The sequence below is a fragment of a genome, unplaced genomic scaffold (genome assembly GCF_019419815.1).
Source record: "Pyrus x bretschneideri cultivar Hongxiangsu unplaced genomic scaffold, Pyrus_bretschneideri_v1 Contig21, whole genome shotgun sequence".
Lineage (NCBI taxonomy): Eukaryota > Viridiplantae > Streptophyta > Magnoliopsida > Rosales > Rosaceae > Pyrus > Pyrus x bretschneideri.
Window position 1 is genome coordinate 2233199 of NW_025999513.1, and position 6354 is coordinate 2239552.

At 36.7% G+C, this 6354-nt stretch overlaps 1 pseudogene; it reads left to right on the forward strand.

Moving 5' to 3' along the window:
• The first annotated feature begins 3898 nt into the window (after positions 1 to 3898).
• Positions 3899 to 4922, forward strand: LOC125477289 (annotated as a pseudogene).
• Positions 4923 to 6354: the final 1432 nt, after the last annotated feature.

Below are 6354 nucleotides of genomic sequence, written 5' to 3' on the forward strand. Positions count from 1 at the left end.
GCCATTCTATTCTAAAAGAAAACAGCATATAAACCCTAGTTTCAATGCAGGAGCTATCTATAAGCATTATATGCGATGATTGTAACCCTTGTTCTAAAATTTTCTGCTTAGACTAGTCACTTACTTCAATTAATTTATAAAAGTTTGAAAATTAAGAAAAGGCTTTAGATTGCCTAGGTGCTCACTTAGCCCTCTTAGAACTGCCTAGGCACCCCCACCTAGGTCGCGACCCACTTAGGTAGAAAATAGATAGCTTTCAATTTGCATTTTTTTTTCAATAAGAAAAGGACTTGTTAAATACTTGGATGAACACTCATTATCCCTATACTGTTGTAGGCATAATTTACTGAACGATTATGGAGGCCATAGAGAGAGAGGTGCGGCAATAGTAGAGAGAAAGAGAGAGATGTGTAATTGTGAGGTGTGTTCTATTCCACCCCATTGTGTCTTTATTTATAGTCGTAGGGAAAGTAAATTCCTTACCCAAATGGAATTACAACTCTAATAAGATAATATCTAGTCTAAGAGATATGGTAAAATCCCATAAGGATATCCTAGATATGTTAGGATTTACACAATAACATTCCTAATCTAATGGGACTGCAACGCTCCTCCTTGAGTGTGTAAATACTCAAACAAATTGCGCATAAGGTCTTTAGCGATGAAGTAAGTACAGTTGATGAAGTCGTCGGCACAATGAGCGAATGCAAGTCTCAAATCAATGGAAGAATGCATAACAGGTAAAACTCACGAAATCTCGCTATGATAAAACCCATAGGCTAAGGAGAAAAGTGAGAAGTTGCATTAAGTCAAAACTATATGTCTTCTGGATGTAAGTAGAAGAGCTCACAAGGGTATGATCAGCCCAGGATGGGTGTCTCGTCAAAACCTAGTTAGGTAGCAAAAACCCAATGGGAAAAATGCTCCTAATCATAAGGAAAAAGAGTACATTAATATCAAGTGAGTATAATTCTAGATACTCCCCTTGAGTTTGACAGAACTTCTAAATGAGAACTACAAGCATTGCATATGAATAGTTAGGCATACTAATTCCTCGAACAAGCTTCTAGAAAGTTGACTTCGGCAGTGACATTGTGTAGAAGTCGGTAAGGTTGTTTGGGATCGGCTTGCATGACTTCAATCTTCTGATGCTTTGCTATGTAGATGCAACATGTCTTTGTGTTGACTTCATTGATGTATCATGTCTTGGTCATGTTGACATATGTGGCATAGTTTTCATGGATCGTCGTTGGGACTCAACGATGGATGAAAACAACAAGCATTTCGAATATGCTCAACAAGAACTCTTAACCATGTCTCACATGTGACGTAGTGAAGTGAGGTGAGTCTTGGAACAATTTGAAGATTTCACAACTAAGGTCATGTCGTGGACCTCCAAGATATTTCTATATCCCTTAACGGTAAAGACATAACCATTTGGGGATGTGCCTTGTGCGGGTTTGATAAGTACGTTAAGAATAAATTAGAAAAAGTAAAACCATGTGTTTCAATGAGATGGTCAAACAAAGTTAACTCAAGGGTAAAAGGGTAATTTCATAAATCTGGCAATATGAAAATACACTAAATTTGGGAGAAGGTTTCACAACCAGGCTCCAGGCTGGCCACATGTGATGTGGTCCCAGTTGGGAGACAACCTATTAGCCCCAAAACAAAGCTTTAGGCTCATTTTTGGAGGTGGTGCAAAGATATTTCACTGTATTTTCTTCAGTGGTTTCATTCATGATCATTGTCATCTCGAATATCCTTTAAAACTTAACGACGTTCTTTTGGAACGGGGAGAATATAAGGTCCCTTAAATGGTAATTCAGTACCATTCATACAACGAGGAGAGTGCCAATGCTCTTAATCAAGTTGGATAGACTTGAAGTCGAGATGTGATTTAGGTGTAAAGTTAGTGTGCATATTATCACATTCATCCAGACAACTAACTTTCCCACATTCGTACCTAATCACGTGTTTAATTGAATTTGGTCACATGTATACAAGAAACGTGATTCAATTAACTCATATTTGAGGACAATATCAATAAGATTATACAAAACAAAAAAACAAACACCAAACTTGAATCCAAGAACATGGAAAAATGTTCACAAAGTAAACCAAAGTTACTAAGGGGATTCGGCCAACAAGGCCATTCATGTCAACATTCTGCTCTTCCAACGATGTTTAGTGGGGCAAAATCAATCTCACATATTGACTACGAGAATGATACTCCTCAATGGGTAGAGGCACGAACAGGTGCATAACCAATGATCTATTCCATCGAGACGGAAGTAGATTCTGCAGGGTTAAGGTTTTGGAAATAATATCCCTTATTCTTGAAGTTTTACGTCTTAGATGCCAAGGATCACACTTCGGGCGTGATGCCACACCTTGGCAGGCCCTGATTCTACCATATGTTGTAAAAATAAACTTGAAATTGGATTGTGAAAGACAGACCCAAAGGACGAGAAAAGTATTCTCGAGTCAAAATTCGATCGAAGTTATAAACTTCAGAATTGTGCCCATTCATGAATGTAACCATGGTGTGCTTCAGGCAATGTTTCACATGATCAAACGGTCCGTAAGAGCAAACTAAAGAGCCATGGAATCCTCGGTCATGAGGTATTTTCGTTTGTAATGCTTCGGGCATAAGTCTTCGAATGAAGATCATGGCAGAGGCTTATTCAACACTTCCATGCCATTGTTGGCTTCAATGGTTTCTCAGCTTCTTGATAGTCAAGTGGAGATTAATGTCTTGTACCCCACTTAAAGTGGTTTCTGTTAGAAACTTCCAAATAAGGAAAATTGAACTTGTGACGGTTTGACAATCCACTGAATTGGAGGGAACAAGATTGTGATTGGTTCTATAGGAATGAATCATCCATAAGCATCAAAGTTAGAACATTTGAGTTCTAAGAAATGGTTTTCATGAAAAACTCGGGTTTTCATGGGTGTATTGTTTTAAGAAAACTTCGGGTTTCAAAGGCACTAAATTTGAAACTACAAGTTCAATTTAGTTTATGAACATTTAGTTCATAAAAGAGAGGTTCCTACAAGAACACATAATACAATATGCTGTTTAAGTGTAGTGGATTTGAGTTGCTTCAGGAACTCAAGTGTGAGTGCTTCGGGACTACGAAAGTGAGTCAACGGTTCAAAGAAAAGAAATAATTTATTGAATCATTAGTTGCCAAAAATTGGACTTCAGGCCAATAATTTTGGATTAATTGTCAGATTAATGGATTGCTGGTCATTTTAATTAATTCAATCTATCGTAATCATCCACGTTTGATCGTAGAAGCAAAATAATAACGTTCGGGGTTAATATTAGCTTGAAATTTTTTGCTTCAAGCAAAGTGATAATAAAATCATAGCTTGATAAGCGTTAACCAATAATATCCCAAAAATTATAGAAGTATGGTTATGAAGCAAGAATGCCAAAAAAAGGGACATTGGGTTCCAAAAAATTGCAGCCCAATTCGATGGCTGGCTGCCGTGTGCAAGGCAAGGCTTTGAAGGGCTTAGTGGGCCTCGGGGTAGGCTGCCAAAGCAGCCCATGTGTGGCTGTAGGCAGGAATCCTCGCAATTTGGGAATGTCAACGAACAAGGTAGCCCATAGGTTGACTCGACTGAGTTTAACGCTGGAAAATTCTGTAACTTGGTTTAAGGAATCCTTGATTCTCTCCTTAAGGATAGCACTTCGCCATTTTATTCTAGTGCAGACGTTCTTTTCCCTTTAGTCCGGATGTAAATCTCTGACAAGATTTTGATCGAGATCCATTTTATACACACTATCTTCATTAGTTGTACGTATTGTATTATATATCAATGTCGTAGCTTTCTAAAAAAACATGCAAAATTTACAAAGAAAACAAATAAACATGAAAAAGAGAGTATGTTGAAACAGGAAGTAACGCCGGTCCGCAATAAAATCGCCAATGTTGACCAGCCGAGTTGCTTTGCTTGGTTATTGGCCCAAACTAAAACAGAGAGAGCAAAGTCGCTAAACCCAGATTCCATATCCGTAGCTGATTTCTTCAGAAAAAAAAAATTGTCAGACCTCCCACCGGAGATACTGTTCGACATCCTTTCACGGCTTCCGCCCAAGGATTTGATTCGGTTCCTCTGCATTTCTAAAGTTTGGTATGCCACCATCAACGACCATCGCTTCATCAAAGCTCATCTTCAACGCTCCATCCAAACCAATTCCGGTCGAACCATTTTACTCAAGTCAGGTAACGCTCCTCCGTCAGATTTCTTTTCAGCGCTTTGTGGAACCCGGAAATTCAAAAGTTTAAGAAGATTCCCTTCCCAACCCTCGAGATTCAGCAGCAGCAATCCTCAGATTTACAGGTGCTCTCTCAGTACGGATTTGGGTATGATTCCGCTAATCAGGACTATAAAATATTGGCAATTTTGGAGTTTGATATTAGCAGGGATGATGGCACTGTGAGTTCCCAACTTCAGATTTATAGTATGAAATCGAACTCATGGAAAAGGATTCCAAACATGCCTGGGAAGGGTTTTTCAGTGCAGATGGGTCGAATGGTGCTATGAGTTGGCTGATGCAGAGAAGATCACAAGCAGGTAAAAACCGATACATAATTCCAACCCTTGACCTTGCCAGTGAGAAGTATCTGGAGTTTGACACCCCGGTCGATGAGGATGACAATTCTGTGTTGCATTTGCATGTCTTGGAAGGCTCTCTGTGTATTTGTGTTTATGGTTTTCTCGCAAGCTGCGATATTTGGGTAATGAAGGAATACGGAGTGGCAAAATCTTGGACCCTGGTTTATTCTAGTGAGGGGGGAGATGCGCCTCATGTCTACGGTTATTACAAACCTTTGGCGTTCTCAAAGAATGGTGAAATGGTTCTTTTAATTCAAGAGTCGACAACCCTTTTATGGTGGGATTTAAATAAACAAATGAAAAAATCGGTTTGGTTTGGGATTAGACCTGGCAATTTCTTACACGACCCGTTAACATGACACGAAAATAACGAGTTTCGGGTCAACACGATAACTAATCGAGTCATTATTGGGTCACACGATAGTAACCCATTAATAACGGGTCCTTAACAGGTTTACACGAGAGTAACACACGGGTAACATGTTTTGACACAATAAGAAAAAAATTATTTTAATGATTTTAATTTTTTAAACTACTTAAAAAAAACTTACTCTAGAATACAATAGATTTAATGAATATGTATATATTGTTTAATAATTATTATTCTACATAAAGTTTAAATTTTAAGTTTTATTTATTTATTTTATAGTATATTATAGGCAAAGATTGAGATTAAAAATCATAAAACACATTAAAAATAAAAATATCATGTAATTTAAAAATACCAAACACATTAAAAAAATTATAATAATTAATTTACATGTGCGAAAAATATGAAAAAAATATGCAAATGCTCGTAGTCGCATTCTCTACGCTTTGAGGATGGGTATATGATCGTTTAAAATTTTAAAACCATACAAACTCTCATGCATAGTATTTTTAAGGGAGTTCAAAATAAACAAAATTCATAATCATTAATGTATAAGTTTGAAAGATGTGAAAGCATAATAAACGTTCATAATTGCATCCTCAACGCTTAAACAATGGTTACATGGTCGTTTAGATTTTTAAAACCCTCCAAATCTCATGAACAGTGTTTTTTATTTGAGTGCAAAATTAATAATAATTATTGTAGAAGTGTGAAAAATGTAATCACTCGTAATGAAAAGCTTTACAACTTTCATGAATATATATACTAATTTAGTATTATGTTTTACATTTTTTTGGGTCAAATTATGTTTTTCATTTTCATTTCTATTGATTTAAAATATATTTTTCTTAATGGGTAACAAGTCGGGTCATATTACCTGATAATATTAACGGGTTGATTTCAGGTTGGGTCATATTACCCGTTTACTTTAACGGGTATTACACGACACGACCCGTTAAGCTATCGGGTATGATATGAAAATGACACAAGCACGAGAAACACGACACGAATACCAGGTCTATTCGGGATTCCCAAACCAAGCTCATACCGAATCATGTACCAACAATTTTGGTATCGGTTTGGTTTAGGAGTCTCAAAATTTCGGTATTATCAGTTTAGGAATTTTTTGGCTATGAGATTGGAATTTTTTTTTTTGTTTGATTTAGGATTTTTGGGAAATAATTCTATCCCTAGACAGATCTATTGCATTATATTTAATTAAAAATCAGATCACTAAACAATATTTTCACGTTACGCTCTATTCACAAATCATTTACTACTCAAATGCACTCCAACATCTCCATTCAAATACTCGATGAACATGTAAGCCATTCTATTCTAAAAGAAAACAT